We start from the raw sequence: 20037 nt of genomic DNA, 5'->3' as shown, positions 1-20037 counted from the left end.
TTTCATTAAATTGTGTTATTTCACAATTTATTCATTTAAAATAATGTATTGTATATTTTTGCGACAAGTTCCAGAGTGGAAGATACTCTCATTATCGCCCCAGTGTAAGACCACCATTCAGAATTAAAACGTTGCTTGAAAAGGTTTTTAAAGTGTTTGGTGACTAGATCTGAATAGATAGATACTTTACCACCTTCCTCCTCCATATTTCCTTTGACCCCTCTCCAACTGGTCTCTCAACCCATCGCCTTGCGCCGCAGTGGAAGGGATATACTCCTACGTCCGTTACTCCTGGACACAGTGATCCCTAGATTCCTTTCCAACCCTCATTCCTTCTACCTTCCCAGAACATCATCTCCTTTCTTTTCTTTAAAAAAGCCCCCCACACAGCATCCCAACAGATGACACAGGCCCTGAGGGAAATTATTTTTCTCAAGGGTCCGTTAATAAAGTTTAAAAAGAATAGGTTACCTACCTGAATAATATTATCTCTTACAGGAAATGTTTTTCGATTTTTTTATGAAAATGTTTAAAATATCTAGGTGGGTGCTTTCTCGATCAAATATGCTTTAAAACCACCCCTTTCCCAAGTTCCCCGTATGTCTTCATCCTCCGGCTCCACGTCGTAAAAAACCACACCTTCTGATATTTTCTTTCCCCCCTTATAAAAATAGCCTGACCCATCATTTCGTATGCCAGTTTGATAGCATATCAGTATCGGGTATACCTTCGACATACGTTTCCACACTTATGATTTGCGCTCAGTTTATTAACACAAGTTTATAAAATAATAAAATATATGTTTCTGAATTAAGTGATGCCAAAATATAATCAGTGTAATAATACGATTATTACACTAATTATATTTGGACATGCGCCGTTTTTTAAAATCCACCTCAAGGGCCCTGTACTAAAAGTTTTTGCTAGACCCTAAAGTTTGGCGCGTACTATGCAGCCAAAATAATCTAATAATCAAATAAAAATAATAACATGTGAAAATGTATTCAAGCCACTGAAGACTAGACAGCCAAAGATGGCCGGCTGCGGTAGCCAGTCGAAACTTGGCGATTTCCAAGCATTGCCTGTTTAGTGCGCGCCCAGCCTAAATTGTTGCTTACTGTTGATAACTGAATCGACTTAAACAACTCATAACTTATGGATATATCAGTCCAAGCGATATCTGTTAAAAATATATCTGATAGGCCACTTTAACCGTTGAATGGAATTGCTTCAACATATAAACATCTAAATGCAGTTTGTTCTCGCAATGTAGTAATGCTGCATTACCTTGGATTCTTATAAAACTGGTTGTTATTTTTATTACTTGATAACACGGGTACAACTATAATAGTAATTTTATTTTTAGAGAAAACGAATTAATTTAATTGGCAGCAGAAGGTACATAAACTGTAATTAATTGTTCGAGTTGGCAAGTAATTGTGCTTTTTCACCTTTGAAAACAAATTGAAAAAACAATAAGACCGAATTGTTTTCGTGAATTATGTTCTTGACTCAACAACTATTTATTTTGAAAACATTTCGTTATAATTTCTAGTTCAATGACTCTATTATGTGAACATTTCAAAGCAAATTCAATCACGAGGTAAATGTTAATTTTGTAAGATAAATTTACAGAATAGATTAAAGATAAAAGAGTTTTCTTTACGATTTTTTTTACTACCGCGATTTCAGGTGATTAAAAAAAGCATTGTGATTTAAATTTTTATTGGCTTTTGAAATAACCGAAGCACTAAATCTTTTTGTTTGCGTTTTAAAATCCTGATCCATGTGATTTTAGAAATGGCCTACTCTGTATCTGTCGGGTTAAAAAACCAGTAAGATCGTAGTTAAACCTTTCCTTGCCGGTGCTGTCAACAGAGCAAACATAGTCTCTAATCAATAAAATATCTCTGTAAATATACTAAAAACTAAATAACTTACTTTACAATACACTTGAACATATTCTTTTCTTGTTAAATAATTAAAAATCCTAAATAAATGACAAAAAAAATCATTCAAATTAGGTATAGGACTTCAACCATCGAACCAAACCTTAGATATATCTCCAGGGCTGGAATGGGACGGAAAATCGTGTTTGTAATTTATAACAGGCGCACCTTTAGCCCCGGGCCGGTCCTGCCTCGGCCAATCTGCCCGAGAAATCGAGTCGCTCCGGTTAATAAAATGAGAAAATACTATAAGGAGCCCGTGGCCTCAAAGAAAACACCCAACCCTGTGTTATAATATGCGTCGAGATCGAGAAGAATACTGTTTTCTTAACCTTTTGCACTTTTTCAGAGTCGACGATGTCGACAATTTTTTTTTTCGAAATACCCACCTACATTTTTCAAAACATGTTAAGTCTCTTTGATTATCTGTTTCTGTAGTCAGTTTTTAAACACTTTTCTGTTTTTAATTTTAAAAAACCGTAAGTAAAAAGATAATGGAGAAAAATGAATTGATAATTTATTAAAAATCCCTTAAAATAATTGGTAATCCGGTTAAAAACGGTATTGCAGACTCTTAATGAATAAATTAATAGGTTTCCTGTTAAACTTTTAGTAAAGTATGAATATATTATCACGATGTCGGATAATATGTTGATTTTCATAAAAATCCTTTCGTCATTATGCATTATCAAGGCAAATGCAGGTGCATGAACACGTATTTCGATATATTAGGAATTTATTAAAAAGTTTATCGGGAAACGGTCGGCAATCCCGTTTTTAATCGTATTACCAAAAATTTGGAGATTAATAAGTTACTAATACTCATTTTCCTCCGTGTAGTGTAAAAATATTTGGTTTCTTACAGTTGGGAACATCATCTCTTATGTTATATAGTTGAATACAATAAAACGCAAACAATGTGTTATTCCCAAATTATCCATATAAATCATATAATAACATACTGTTATTGTCATGTTTAAGGAGTATTAACAATTTTATTGTCCGGCAAGAATGTTTTAATCGTCTATTAAAGTTAATAATCAACATCATAACTCACTACACTTAGATTTGCAGTGGGCACATTAAAATTTAAAAAAAAAATTATTTTATGTTTTATAAAGCTTCTTACCAAATAGTTTCCTTTTGGCACAGATATTTGTGTAATGTATTCATTCACGTTGATGAATGATAAACACAATATTTAAAAAATCGGAAATCAGTCAATAATATGTTGATAGTTTGAATATATTAAATAACCTTTGGAATTTAGGTGTATTCATTTATTTGTTTTTACTAAGAATTATTACCATTGTTAGGATATTATCACTGATCCAACAAGTTTTCGTCTTTTCCTGCTTTAGCAAAACTGCTTACAGTGGCTTGGTTATGTTGCGAATTGAATGAATTGAATAAAATATTTTTTTGTAGTATTCGATTTTACCTCCAGCTGGACTTTTTTAGTATTCATTTCCATTCACGAGAATACAGTTTTCGCTGTAAGTATCGGGAATACAAACATGTTAATAATCAGTAACTGCGTGGGTTAGTTGTTACATCCGAAATTGCTTACGAATTACAGCTTCAGATGTACTTGAATGTGGACTGTAAATAATTTAAACGAGACAAAATGAATAGATGTTGTTGGAATCGGGTGATAGTATGTCTAAGGATGAACAAGGTATATAGAGAAAGAAAACAGGAAATATTACTGTATCTCTGAGATCGAGCACACAACACAATCACAATATAGTGAGTTCCACTGCGATAAATTACGGTAACTAGACGGCCTCTATGGTCGAGGGGTAAGGCTCTCGACTAGCAAGTTGAATATAACGGGTTCAAATCCCGGCGTGTGATTTGAACGAGTTATATACAAAGTAAATTTTATATGATGTGTTTGTGTTATTTCACATTTTATTAATTAAAAATAAAATATAGTGTACTTCCGGTACGTTCCAGAATGGAAGATACTTTCAGTATCGCCCTGGTATAAAACCACCATTCGGAATTGAAACGTTGCTTGAAATAGCTTTAGCTGTGTTTGGCGACCAGATCTGAATAGCTAAGTACTCCCCCACCTTCCTCTTCCACATCTCTTTCCCCTCCCTAATACCTTCAGCCTCATAGCATACTCCAATTGGGGATGCCATAGCGTCACTGGCTTCAGACGGTTGGAAGCAGTTAGGACTCTCGTGAAGGAATTCACATTAAATAAATAATAAAAATAATTTGGTACCATAACAAAACGAATAAGTACTTTAAACGATACTATGCACTTTCAAGACAGACGACTTCCTTCGTTTTACTTTTCAACGAGATTTTATGTACACGAAAAACACCTTTTCTTGCTTGCTTCAAAGGTAGTCCCAATCCTTATTCTGTTTACAAAATAAATATACTCGAATTCGCACTTTGTTCCTGCCATTGTTTCTAACAAGGTGATGATAAGGGATTGGTGGGAATTAGATAAATGACATTCCGGTAGGAACTAAGCATATTCAAATTTTAAAACCAAATATTAGTAGTAGTGTTTTGTGAACACCTGCAAGAGGTGTTCGCATGTTTTAGATAAAGTATTATAATGTCATCATAAGTAAAAATACAGCATCGTCCTTAGGTTCTGAAGGAGGATATTGTGGTTCCACCCGCGTCGGCAATATTACATATTAGGTTAGTAGCAGATATTACATCATAATATAGCATATAAACAATGTAGTACCAATTTAGTGAAAAGAAGGGGGGGGGGGGTTGAACCCCCTGACCTTCCATCCTTATGTACGTTCTTGATTCTATTGGTTAGTGAGTGTGTCTGATATTTGGTTTTGTACGTATTCCAGAAAATTCTTATATTTTGTCTTGTGTTCCTATTCGATAAATGTAATACAATAGTGGCGACGATGGTTTTGTATATAAAGTCATTGGCGCACACATTAAAAGAAAATCCATCAATGGAAGGAACGGTAGAGGGTACTTAGAATGTGTTTTAAAACGGTCGAAATCTAAGAAAAAACAGTAAATACTCAATATGTATAGAAACTCAATGAGGAAGCTAGTGCATACTAAAATTACTTAACTACACCTTTTCAGAAAACACAACAGCAAGTGGAAAATTCGAATAACTGTAGGAAATGTGAAGAAAATTAAAATACTCCAATTTATCTCTAGCGTCAATGTCCCGCCTTAATAGAAAGAAGGTTCAGATATTGTAATACAAAAAAAAAACAAAACAATATAATTCAAAGACTTCGGCGCACATTCTTCCAATCCTGTCCGTCTACCCGTCGACGTCATAAAGAAGGACGCGAACCATATTTACTTGAAGGACAGGTTGCCCGATGCCCGGTGTCCACTCACCTACCGGCCATCGTTCCGCCCTTCGCCCCCCTTCCCTCGCCGCCTTCGCTAACTCAGGAGGGGGGGAGCGGATATTAGGAATAAGATAGCCCGCAGCAGGCAAAGCGGTCAAATAAATAATAGGTGAGGTATACAAATACGGGGAGAAGAGAATAATGTAGATATGTCAGAAATATGAGAACTTGTACCTCTTGCATTCTATATATGATATATCATGTTAGAACGTTATTCAAAAGTAAAATTCTCTAATTGTAAATCGTTGAATTATCTTGACAAAAAATCACTTGGCGACGATTACCTGTCTATTTTTTACCCTTGATCATGAATCAGGATAGTTTCTTCGGTATCTTAGGCCAAACGGAATGAGGGTGATTAAATCTTTACTATGTATAAAACAGGTGCAGTTATTGGGATTGTTTTCAGTTCGAAGATGTCCGTAGTACATCGAATATAGTACAGTCAACTTTCAATTAAAATTGTTTTTATTAAATGAAATGCGATTTCAAAGTTTTTCCCAGACACGGGTATTTTTGGACGCAATTTTTTTACGTAGAAATTATTGAGCATTATGATCTACCCTGATACATTTTCATGTACTCGTACGTAGGTACTAGAACCACAAAGACAAGAACAAACTATCAAATGTTCTGACCATAAATAGACTCCCTGTTCATGTTAATGAGTTCTGTGAAGTAGTTGACTATTTTAATATTTATTTAGAAAAATAAAAATAAATATACTGAAGCATACTGTTAATTAAATGAACATATTTAATGTTAACACGTGTAATGTTCGTAACTAATAGTACCTAAGTATTTAGATGAAAATGAAATACTTTGTTTGCACCACTTTTAAGTAATAATAATGTACATGTTTTATAGCTGATAGCTTCTTCGTCAGGATTATGAAAATTAACGAATTTAAAAAAAAGACTATATATTTCATATACTTGTCTTTTTTTAAATTTATTAAAATTCATAATCCTGACGAAGAAGCCATTGGCTTTGAAACATGTAGATTATTATTGGTTAAAAGTGGTGTGTAAAAAGTTTTCATTTTCATATAAATAAAATGACGCTACAAAGAAATTTTGCATGAAATGAAGAAATATTAAGTATGGTCAGTGACCGTATGAACGGTCATTGTCGTAAATAGATAAATACAGTAGCTATATATTCAAACTACAATATGACAAACAGATTTATATGTAGTAGGCAGAGGCGGCTCTAGGGATTCAGTCGTGGTAGGTCATTTGAAAAAAATGTGTGACTAATCTTTATTTGATATTGTGAAAAATGCCCATATATTATTAACTATATCAATTTGTTATAGAGTTTTAGAGTCGCGGACTCTAAATAAATATTATGTTAATATAATAAATTGGAAATAAATACACAATCCATGTACTTACGGCAAATTATTTTTAAGATATTAAGTTTTAATGTAGTTGTCCACAACATTAAAATAAATAAAATCAGTGTTTGATTCTATTTGACAATGATTTTTTACGTTTTTTGTTTTGTTTCATTCTAAATCGATAACAACATAAATAATTATTCTAATCCTTTCCCGAACTATGCAATTGAAAAACAACCATTGTTCCACACACTACAAGCGTGTAAAATGAAAAAACGACATTTGTTTATGTCACCATCTCTGTAAAACATATAATATTCACCGTGTTGTCTCCCCCACGGTCATGACCTAAGCGTCCCTAAACTTTCTTCGGAAGCTAATTTTTACTTCGACGAAAAATATAGTGCCATCTCGTTTATTCTATGGCGCGCGTAGGGACAGAAGATGCCAAATTGGACATTCTTTAAATTGACCCAGCGAATCGTGTGGACTTGTGAATGAAAGCTTCTATTAGAGACAACAGATGTCACTGCTAGTCACTCGCCGCCGCCGCTGTTTCGCGTTACATTTTAAATGTTTTGATGCACATAATTGATTATTATATTTATTATTGTTGTCTTATAATTTTGGGGGGTCAAACACCAATTGACCTAAGGGAAGAACCGCCACTGGTAGTAGGCACATAAGTGATGGAAATTTTATTTAATTTTTCATTGAATCTGATTACAGAGGGTTAAATAGAATAAAAACTTTTCATGTTCTATGAAATGCCTGCTTTTCTCAAATAATTTACTTTTTAACCATCAGTAAAACTTAGAAGGTATATAAGTTGTTTTTTGTTTTGTAGAGGGAGTCCGCATTTTAATTTGGTATGCCGCTGTAACGATTTGATCCCGTTTTACTTCTCCCATCAAATTCGTCAATCCCTCAACAAATACTTACTTTCGTGATGTGCCAACCTGCTTAAAGTTACCATTCTATGTCTTTACACCGAGGAAAAATAAAAATGACAGAAGAAGGCTATTCCACCTGCGGTCGAGAGTAGAGATTCCCCTACGAAAAGCAAAATCTCCTTGTGAGAAATTTTTACCGTCGATCATAAAATCTGCGAAAGCGAAAACCACCGGAACGAGAAATGACCTCTCTAGATCTTTTATCGTGTCCAGGGACGCCTAATCATTTTCTCGCTTTGTTTCGAGAAGTTTACCTTTCCACCTTGATTTTTATTTTGATCTGCAAACCATTCCACGATAAGAGACGAAAATATCAAATTACAGAATTCGATCTGAAGGTAATGTAATATTTTATGGTATGAATGACTCCAACACTGAGCATCGAAGTTCCATTATACCAAGTAAATTATTTAGCTTACAGCTCGATATATGAATTTGTGCTGGAGCTCGAAAATGCTTCACTAACCTTTTTGACTCTAGGCAGAGGAAGTCCCATCCAATGAATGATCGATTTGTTAACAGACCAGTTTCCATTTCTTATGATAATTGTATGAAAGTAGACACACTCAGGAATGCAAAATTTTCAGACTCGTTATTTTATATGTTCAATGAGATGCTGACTTTCGTATTTCCTTTTTCATTTTCTCCGGGTCTCATCAACACCTCTCAATATGAGTGTGTTCAATTACAAAAAATATACATATTAAATAATAATGCCTACGTAAATTTTTACTTCTCCTTCCTACGAATTTAAGCTAAATAAAAATTCTTTTAAAAAATATTACGATTAGCATTCGATTGATTAGCACGTACATCAATTTGGGAGGCGAGTATGGGTACCGCCGCCTCGGGAACCATTGATTGTTAGCTAGGTTACCCCTGGTGGTACTCTGCATTTGTTGACTTAGCTGGGGTGCCCGGATTTATAAGGCGAGATATGTCCAGATCTTAGAAGTGGACGGAGCTGCCCACCAGTTGCATGGCGGGTCGTATCGGTAGCGGCCGGTTGTCGGATTATTTGACCTCTCCAGCCGGACTCTCTCAACCCATCGACTTTGCGAGGAATGAATTCACACCCTCATAACTTTTTCCTTCACAAAAATTTATTTCCTTCCTTTACTCAAAGAGACCCTCAGCTAACAGCATCCCCAAAGATGACAAAGGCCCTGAGGGAAACCAATTTCCTCATTGCCTCCTAAGGAAAGAGCCTGGGTGGAGTTAATGTTTAAAAAAAATTAAATAAGTATAAAAGTAGTTCCTAAAACTATCGTGATTTTTTGGCAATATTACGAGCTTGAGTTTGCATGAATAACCTCTCTGACTTTACGAAAATTGACAAATTCGAAAATCAAGGGAAGAATATTTCCATCTTATGGCCATATCAAAGTCGGAATATATTTACATTTTCATATGCATCTGTATGTAATGCGATATGCGATAGTGACCCTTGGGGAGGGTGGGGTGAAAGAGCACCGTCCACCTAGGACAGTGTTTGTATGAAAAATATTCCAATAACATGCTCGAGTTTGGGGAGGGAGGGATAGTAAACGCGAAGGGGCACTGGACGCCTTGTTAGTGGAAAAGAACTAGGAGCTATACGACCGTATTGAGATCTCAGATTTTTAGACCATCAATTTCACTTTTAAATGTTTTAGTTTCCGTGTAAGATTACCGGTAATTTTGAATGTAAGAAATTTAATAAATGGATCTATATATTTATAAAAACGAGAATGTCTGTTGGGACAGACGGGCTGGCCGACACTTGGCGGGCGGCTTGGAATTGATTTTTATACAAATACTCGTATATAGTTTTATAATAGATTGCACACATTATCGTCAAAATGACAGGAAGGTCGCTGTCCAGATCTGATTTTGAAAAACTCGGTAAAAAGCCCGCAAAACTCCAGAGATGGGAACAGCTAGTTAATAATAAAATTCTATTATAAAAAAACCGTATCAAAAAACACAGTTGATAATAATCGAATGAAAATTTTCTATATCATTTAGCTTAATTGCTTGAAATTAAATTTCACAGTAACAAAGACAATTCCATAAGTTGAGATTATTTTAAATTTCTATTTTTATTATGCAATTCGGGAGTCACGTTTGGGTTCCGCCGTGCCGGGAACCATTTATTGGATAACCAACACCTCTGCCATAGGTCACCATAAGTGGTTCGCTCCGTTTGGTGATTTAGCTGGGGTGCCCGGGTTCATCGGGTAAGGTGTGTTTAGGATTCGCCTGCTCACTAGTTGCCTGGCATTCCGGACCGAAAAACCTATCCAACTGGTGTCTCTTGACCCATCACCTTGCGCCACAGTGGAAAGGTAGATAATTCGTCCGTCACTCTTGGACACACTAATCCATTTTTTTTTGTTTTCCGACAAATACGACAGCACCCATCATGTAGCATTTAAGGTCCACAACGTATTTATTTGAAAATAATTAATGGTATTATTCCGACGCTCACCTCTAAATCATCGCAGTATTTTAAAGGAATAAGTGAAAAAAAAATCGGTGTCTACCGACTACCTTTAATATTTAAGTAATCATTTATCTCTTTTATTATCAAGGTGTTTTGTCCCAAATACGGTAGTTCTTTTTTATTCCCGACTTAATCATCTGCGAAATCATTCAACTACTGCTTTACTTCCGTCTCATCAACTTTAATTGCGCCCTCACTATTCTTGCGGAGATAAAATTGCCAAAATGGCCGCACCTGCCAAATGTTGATGGAAAAATCCACAATCTTTCCGAACACATGTAGTACGTAGGTCGTAAAACTGGCCGCCGGCTTGGTCAATAACTTTTTACCTCAGGGCGGTGGTTCGCCCCACTCTCCCCATTTATGTGCGTATTTTTTCGGTCCCCCCTACCGCTCGCTATTTTTATAGGTGCGATGCCACGGGCCACCGTATCTTGGATGATATCTTGTGGACTCGCGTTATTAAAGTGCCTGATTGCTGTATTCTTTATTTACATTTTAGCGGGGGTCAGAATATAATAAAAATAATATCCTTAGTGACATATTATTATATTAAGAAATATGTTGCTAATACGACTGAAACTAGAGTTGTATATACCTGTATGATAAAAGCATCTTCCGGAATAAAAAATTTAGTATAAAAATATGCCCCACGATTCTTTTCCCTAAAACCATGGCGAGATTTCAAGAATTATACCACGCACCGGTAAGAGTTTTTTTTTACATCCATTAATAACCAAAAAAAAAAAATTTATATTACTAATTTATGTCCGGTTGTTAAAAAAATAAATTAAAAAAACATAAAAAAAATATCACGCGCGATTTTAACTTTTAACAGGGCTAGATAATAATTAAAAAGAATTGTAAGATTTCAGTACACATACCGAGAATTAAATGCACAGATTTAATACAAAAAAACTAGCAAAGAAGTTATTAACAAAAGTCACCACCGACTACCAGCCACGATCATCTCCTTAATAATTTTATCACCTACTATTCAAAATACTTTGTTTAGGTTACAATGCCATTGAATCAATCTTTGTTCATCTGCCCGTGTGGTATTATTTTGCAACGAACGAATTACTTTCAATTTCAATGGCTTCTTGAAGAAGCCCTTCAAAATAAATTATCTACCCTACAGCAAGGTGTTGGTGAGAAAATCAGGGATAGCTTCGAAATTAGATTTTTTGGTTATTTTTATTATTTCAGAAAGCGTGTCCTTCTGAATTCAAAATACACCTCGTCCTGCAGTGAAAAAAATCAAAAAACTCAAATCAAAATAATATCGTACGGTCATCCGCAACCGTCGACCCTTTTAAGACATGGGGTATGTTCTGTGTTCACCGTCCGGCATACTAAAATAAGACGTTTGTGGTTGGGAAGCGCCCGCACTCGCCAATATGCGTATTGATAAACTACTGTGTGCTGCCCGTTGGCGAGGGTTGGCAGATGTCACGTGGTATTGTCATATCCAATAGGACGCGAGGCGGACTAAGGATTCCAAATGTATTTTTATTTAATATCCTTAAAATTGATAGGAATAACGCTGTTTCGGTTTTCGTGTTGTTGCGTTTTAAATACATTAATAATTATTGTACTCTGGTTGCATTAAAAATTAAAAATAATGAAAAAGGTATTTTTGTTCTGCTTAAGAGGAGTAAGAAACTCTTTGACATCTTTTACACCTGTTCGCTGAAGGATTTTCCTCAACCAATCCTATGTGTGACCGACCACTTAAGCCTCCCACTCCTACTTTGGAACATTTTCATTATGTTTAATACAAAACACCCTTGGGTGTAAGTATGGTAAAACCATGTATGATCACGTGAGAAATGTGGAGGTCCGCAAATAATGCAAGGCTCATGTAAGCGTATAGAATAAGGTTAAGAAAGGGACGCTTAGATGGTATGGGCAAAAATAGGTGTAAGGAGAATATATGACGCAAATGTGAATGGTAAAAGAAGTCGGGACGCCCGAGGAAGACACGATCAAGTTCATCAGATACTTGAGTCAGGCTATGTCAAGAGTCAGAATATTAGAAGAGTGTGCATGAGACAAAGAGTGTGTGCCAAGACCGAATTGTTTGGCGGTCTGTCCTCTCTGTCTACCCCTGCGGGAAAACGGGGTGATGGTTAGTTAGTTAGTTAAATAAACTATTTTTTCATCACCTTTCAACACTTTTCGTAATTAGTGAGATTTTCAACTTCAGCACCAACAGCTCCGCAATATGCGTTCTTATTGTTTCATTGTTCTACATAGATATATGATTGCCTAATTTTACAAGCTAATTTAGATAAATTTTTTAAATGGTGCGAACAAAATATGTTATTTTTGAACATTGAGAAATGTCAAGTAATACGATTTTCCAGAACTCATTCTCATATCTTACATGAATATAATTTAAATAATGTTAAATTAACACCAGTATCACAAATTCGTGACTTGGGAGTTATATTCGAATCAAACTTAACATTCACAGCGCATATAGATGATATAACTAATAAGGCTTTAAAGATTCTTGGCTTCCTTTGTAGAACCCTAACTGATTTTAAGTCATTGGATTGCATGAAAACACTCTACATTTCACTAGTTAGAAGCCAAGTGGAATATAATTCACCTATTTGGTCTCCTTTCTATAAAGTACACTCTAACAAATTAGAACGGGTTCAACACAAATTTCTTAGGTACTTAAATTTCAAGCTTAAAATTCCAATAGAAAACATTAATTATGTAAATTTGATGAATGGACTTAATTTAATTACGCTGTCTGACAGAAGAACCATTTCAGACCTAATTTTATTATACAGAGTCATGAACAACCTTATTGACAGCCCTGCCATCGTTGCTGCTATTAAACTCTATGTACCGACAAGAAATACTAGACAAAATACAACATTCTTTTGCGACACATATAAAACCAACTATCAGTCAAACTCACTTACCAATAGGATGCATGATTTGGGCAACAAGTTTGGTGGTATTATAGATATATTCCATGATTCCCTTTATAATCTTAAATTCAAATTAAACCAACACTTTGTGGAATCATACAAATTATTGTAATAGATTTAACGATTAGATATGTTATTGTAATGTTTTATATTATATTTTGTTCTTTGTTATTGTTAAATATTATGTTGTTTAAAATGTTTCTTTACGCCATATTCTTCAAAAACTACTTGTATATTTTTTTAAAATTCTTCACTTTTATAACTCTTAGTATAAATTCTAACTCGATAACTTATGTAAAACTTATTTATAATCTATGTAAAAGCCCCTATGGGCGTATAACAACAACAATAAACAATAGTTATGTTTCATATTCAAAGTACCTGGGTAGGTGATCTATATCAAATGTCTACAACGCTTTTTTCTGTAAACCACCAAAGGTTTTGGTCTTAACCAGGGGACCTTTATACCTATTAATTCAAAGGTATGTACAATATTTGATATATTGTAAAGAATGAAGAATGAGGAATAGGGTACGTGGAAGGGAAGAAAAAGTTAAAAACCTATCAATGCATTTTTTTCACAAAATATATTCTTAAAAGAAGAACTTCTTAAGTTTTCTCATTTTTGCTTATTTTCCTTGCCTCGGTATGGTCCTGTTGGTCAATAATGAAAAGGTGGAATCCGAAAGTTTGTCATTTTTATGCGAGACCCGTAAGTGAGATTGGTAATTCCGTGCATTTGTTCTGTGGCGTTATTTTCGGGACGTCCTATTGTGAGTGGAAATATTATTTTATTCGTAACGGAACATCCCCGAGGTAAAACTTGTAGAGTCCATAATAAAAAATAATCACGTTTTTGAGCTCCATTCTTTTGCCTGTAACTTTTAAGGTATTGTTAGAAGGGTGTATAATTGAATGGACAATTCTGCTTCATGGTTTAGTTTAAAGTGCTCATTAGTTTTAAAATAATAAGTGCCTTTGTACTATAAATTTACAATTAAAAAACCTTCATGACTTATATGACTTAACCTTCAACGCTTATTTATTATCACATTGAATTGTTTTAACTCTATCATTAATTTTTAAATATTGCTTAATTCAAATATGACAATGTGACCTTAAATAGGTACATTTCTGGATAAGTACGTACCAAGATTAATCTGTTTTAAATAAAAATAATAATGATTCAAAATAGTTTCTATAATAATAAGCATTTTTAAAAATTTTGTTTTACCATAGCAATTTCCTTTTCACTTGTGTTTTATTATTGTTCTACAAATATTATTTGGTTATTCTTACTTAAATCATGTAAGACTATCGTAATATGGGCATGAGCCTAGTATGGTAGTTGAGAAAATTACCAAAGTGGTAAGCTTTAAAAATTTACAATATAATTATTAATTTACAGATTTATAAAACATAATACAGGGTTTTCCAATAAGAGGTGTTATTTTGAATAGCCCGCTATTTCGGTAGATGTTACTTTTGAAGCTGTAGTTTTTTGACATTTGACAATTAGAAACTACGCCATTAATAAAAACGATACACGCTTTAACAACGCATTGAAATTATTAAAATTCACTTGAGTGAATCAAATGCAAATCATCTTGAGTGCCCATTTCCGTCTTGGTGGCTTCGTCAACAAGCAAAATTGTCACATCTGGGGCTCGGAAAACCCAAGAGTTATTGTTGAAAAGCCTCTCTATCCTCAACGTGTGACTGTTTGGTGCGGTTTATGGTCGGGCGGAGTCATTGGACCTTACTTTTTCGAAAATGAGGCTGGAGCAACAGTTACGGTGAATGGATTGCGCTATCGAGAGATGATTAATGATTTTTTATTGCCGGAATTGGATGGTATTGATCTGGACAACTTTTACTTTCAAGAAGACGGCGCTACGTGCCACACAAGCAACGAAACTATTGATCTTTTACGATTGAATATCAAAATAACACCTTTTAGTGAAAACCCTGTATTTACAACTGAAAAGTCTGTAAAACTTAATAGACAGGCTAATTAGCCACTTCTGTCCAAAATTAAGCGAAAAAAATTAAACATTTTGACATTCGCTATTTTTTTCTGTGAAAACAAAAAGAAACCAAAAACGTAAATTGGGAATAAATACGGTATTTACTGTTATAATAATTAATAATGATCCCACCCACCTGATAGTCAGAGAAGGTTTATTATTTATTTGGCTGTTTCCCCGGGCTACAGAGGGCTGCAAGGGTGTTCGTATAGAGCCGAGCAATGTTTTGGTTTTGCACCTATTAAACTCCAGAGAATGCGAACGTTATCTAAATTACCCCGTGTATTGGTAACGAACGAGTTAAATTTTTGGAGGAAAAGTACCAAAAGTACAGTTATTGTAGCATTGCTGGCTATTGTAAAACATGTACCTAACTATATCACAAGTTACGAATTCCAAAAGCTGTTATAGCCAGGGAGACTGTGGCATTTCCAATTTGAAGAACTTTGGAAGTCTGACACAAGTGGAGAGGGGAAGGATGTAGGGAAGGTAATGTTTGAACCTTTTTATCCATTTTTGGCACATAGTGCTTTAGCTATATATTTCAAGCAACGCCCGATTCTGAGTGGTAATCTTTCATCATGGTCAGACCGATACTGAGATTATTTTTCACTCGTGTGAAAAGGTAACCGGATAAATCAGAACAGTAACAAAAAAGAACATGATAAAAGAATAGGTAAGTTATGTTTTTTTCTTCACTTTTCTTCAATGTTCTGATTTGGCATGGAACCGTTTTAAAAACATAAATAATAATTTTTTGTTCGCACTTGCATTGATTTATTTATTGATTTGAAATTGTTATTTCTGCTCCACTCTGCCACAGAGGTAGTCATTCGTGTGCTTATTAGAACAGGATTCTTAGTTTCATCCATATTGTGCGCTCGCCGACTATAAGAGAACAGTCGTGATAAATGCAGGTTGTTTATATCATCCTTTCCGCCGTTGATTTCCTTCATTCCTGGGAAAAGATGGCGTCCGGTCAGAAGCAGAAGCACGGAGCGGGAACACGGCAGCCGCTCGCGCATAAAATGCAATTTCCTTTTATACCCGACATGACATACCCGAGTCGTCTGACCGTTATAAACTCTGCCACATATTGTGAGACTGGTCGTCAACGGTGTTTGTCCAACCGAATTCGCTCCGTAAATGAATATGTTTGACGCATGTTGAGAAAATTCAAGTAAAATATAAAAATTGTTTTTGGTTGTTCATACAGTTATATTTATGCAGTTGATTATGTTATCATCTTAATTCCCTGCAAAGACTTACAATACTTGTAAACTCCAGGTTGGACTCACAAGTCACTTGTGTATTATGTGACATATTTATCACAAATGAAAGTGCTTGCCGTAAAACGAGTAGTAAAAAGTATAAGAATGATAAATTTGCAGCGGCCTCTATATAATGATGATTACAGGTTGTATATTTTTGATGAATGGTAGATTTATACAGATAAAAAATCGTGGATGAAAAGAATAACACGAAATAATGTTTCACACAATGACGAGTGATGAGTCTAATTAGGTACCTACCTACTAAATTTGTTCAAATCGGGTCATTGATCATTGTAGCTCACAACAGAGATACATTTCTGAAAATTTTAACCCTCTACTTTCACCCCTAAGTTCTATTCCGTTTACCTTGCTTTATTCCTCAACAATTGGGTTGCAATCGAACAAAAAATGTCAACCTGCATAACTGTGAGAAGCTTTCTTTCGATGTTGCGGTTTCATTTATTGCTTCAGCCGGGTCAAGCCATGCTATCAACCGCGTTGTCAAACAGAATCTCAGTATATTCCACACTTTACACTATTCACATGCGAGATATTGTGAAACACGTAAATAACACAGGGAGCTTCCAGGACGTTGCTCCTGGTGGCAATATTGCAAGGATTTGCATACGGAGGGGCAATACACCTTGACGTCCTGAGTGCACTCATAAAAATATAATCAGATGTTATGTTAAGCATGGTTTTACCGAATTCCAAGGAATCGCGCTTGTTCTTATTCTGATGCGATCTTTGCTATACTGTGATGGCAGTTTATTGTTTCATTTAAGATATTTGATTGTTTTGGTGGCTCTACAGCAACTCTTGCTTAAAACGGTAATCCTTCGAAGTTTAATTTCTAGCGTGATATTTTATTTTATTATAAATATATTAGTTTTGTAAACGTGACACAGGTCATCCATATACATTTTGTACCCGTTTTCGGAGAGTTGGAAACGTATAGCTTTAATAAGGGACCAATACGCACCCCTTTCATGCAACGCGGAGGATTTTTTTTGGAAAAGATTATTGACTTTTCATGTTAACGATTCACTAGGTTTTGGCATTTTTTTAGCCTTTAAAATGACTTGCGGGTAAAACGGAACTAATTTTAATGGTGTTAAATATACACACCTCCATATTTAGATGTAGGGACGAGGTACAATTATGAGGTTGTATGTACATATTACTAGGAATAAGATATTTACAAAAACTCATTGAAAATATGTGTGGGTATGTAATATAAGTTATTTCTCTTGGTAGACTTCCAACTAACTTCAAAGTGAATCATAATCCATCAAAAGTACCTACATCTAATAATCAACCACGGTTATCAAGAATGGTTTCGTTTTGGATCATCTTTTAAGTATTGATTAATAGCATCGAAAAATAGTCCTTACAAATGACCACTTAGTCGCTATCTGCCAAATGTGAAAGGACGTCAAGAAATCACATTTGAGAGCAGATCCATCTATGTAACTTTTCCAAAGCACAATGCATTCCTTTTAATGTTCCCTGTTGAAAAATAGCTTCATAAAGCTCTTCCAAAGCTCGCCCACTCCCCTTTTAAGGTATTGCGAGTTAAGGTTATTTGATTGTAGAGGTTACAGAGTTACGATAAACGATTTCATATAAAAAAAATTAATAATAATAATAATTTCATATAAATTTCATCGGATAAATTGGAAGAATTTCAAGGCCTGATATCATGTTTATTAACTTGTCCCTGGAAATATCCTACTAAATTTTATCCATTCAACAATGTGGGTTTCTTTAAAATATACTTTTTCCCTTTATCCCAACAACACACTTGGCATAAATTCATGAGTTCCTACAAATGTTTATCAAAATATAAACTCTGGTTCCATTACAGTAGAAAAAGTAGTTCCGGCTAAGGTAAATGTGCATTACGATGTAATCGCTGGTCCCATTGCAGTGGAATCGTTGATAACGATACGTGCAACTTGCATTACAATTGAATCACCATGACCGGTTTCATTACAGTATGAATTAGCGCAGACCCGTGAAAAATCACGGGATAGTCAGTTCCAATTTGAAAATGATTACTAAAAACGCTAAACTGACTTCATTGAACCAGATTTACGCAGAATGCAGAGACAACCGAAATTAGTTTACATTAGATATTACAGATACCTACCTACCTACCTACCTAAAATGCAATAAATAGATTTTGAGATTCCAACCAATGTACATTACAATTATATGATTGGTTCCGATTGAGGTTCAATAAAACACAATAATATATTTATAATTAGTTGACGTTCTGAATTAAGAGTTATGAACTCAAGTAAGTGACTAATGAAACACATTTCCCTTAATTACTTCATCATTGATTGCTTGCTTCTGAGTTGATTCCGCTCACTTATCCGAGATATGACGTTGTTTGTAGACATGTATTGTCATAAATTTGCCCGCATAACCAGCGATAGTGCGCGGTGCGGACGGGCACCAGAACTCTGGTACTCGCGCTGTGAGCGATACACTTGCCTCCTAGCCCGCACCCGAACCCGCACTCGCACCGCGACCAACTCCCCTACTACTGACTTGCGCTAAGTAATTGCCGTGGTTATATTCGGAGAGTCGCGTGGATTGGATTTCGGCAGAATCGAATCAAATTAAAATCGTAAATAAATATGAATTTTTAGTTTGTCATAGTCATAAAACAGATACTCAAAAGAATTATTTCTTCAGATTATGTGTTATTTTTTTCCTTAAAACAATAAGATATTCATTGCATAGCAGGGTTACGAATAAAGCAACAGGCGGCCTCCGTGGTCGAAAGGAAATGCTGTCGACTAGTAATCCGAAGGTCGTGGGTTCAAATCCCGGTGTGCGCAAGTAAATTTTATTTGTTGAATTGGTGTTATTTTACAATATATTAATTTACAATAATATAAAGGATACTTGTTGCACGTTTCAAAGTGGTATATATTCTCGGTATTGCCCTGATGTAAGACCTTCATTCAGAATTGAAACGTTGCTTGAAATGACTTTAGCTGTGTTTGGTGACCAGATCTGAATACTTAGGTACTCCTCCACCTTCCTCTTTCCCATTTCCTTCCCCTCACCACTACCTTCAGCAAAACAACATACCCCAATTGGGGATGCTATGGTCTCACTGGCTCCATAATGAATTGGTGACAGCAGGATGTGAGCACTACCCTTTGTCTACTCGGCTACTATATGGTTCCGATTACGGATATTGAGAAAGGTTAAAAAATAACCATATTATTTACAATTTATTTAATAATGAAGATTCCTAGAATGTCCTGAGTTCCTTTCTTCGGACCGTGGCGAATATTTTGTGATTAATTGTGGACACATTTAACACTCAAGAATCTGGAAATAATCATATTCTACATACTTATTTAATTTAATTAATCCAATATTCCTTGTTTCATAGGGTAACCCTTGTTAGCTCCTTTAGTTTAAAGGGTAGTTAACGAAAGTTCTGCAAGTTTTCTGGAAAGAAAATGTGTGTGGTTGACAAAATGACAATGTTGCAAGGCTATATAGGTTGAGAGAGTCAGGCTGAGTTCAAGGGTCTCCCTCAACCGGGGGGCAGACACCTGGACATAACCTCACTCCTCGTAAAACTAGGCACCCCTGTTCAGTCATCAAACATAGCAAACCATGTGGGGTAACCTATGGCAGAGGTATTGGATACCCCATT

This window comes from Hesperophylax consimilis, chromosome 6 (assembly GCF_061612785.1).
Source record: "Hesperophylax consimilis isolate HC1 chromosome 6, BYU_Hcon_1.0, whole genome shotgun sequence".
In the NCBI taxonomy this organism is placed as follows: Eukaryota; Metazoa; Arthropoda; class Insecta; order Trichoptera; family Limnephilidae; genus Hesperophylax; species Hesperophylax consimilis.
This window is presented reverse-complemented; position numbering follows the sequence as displayed.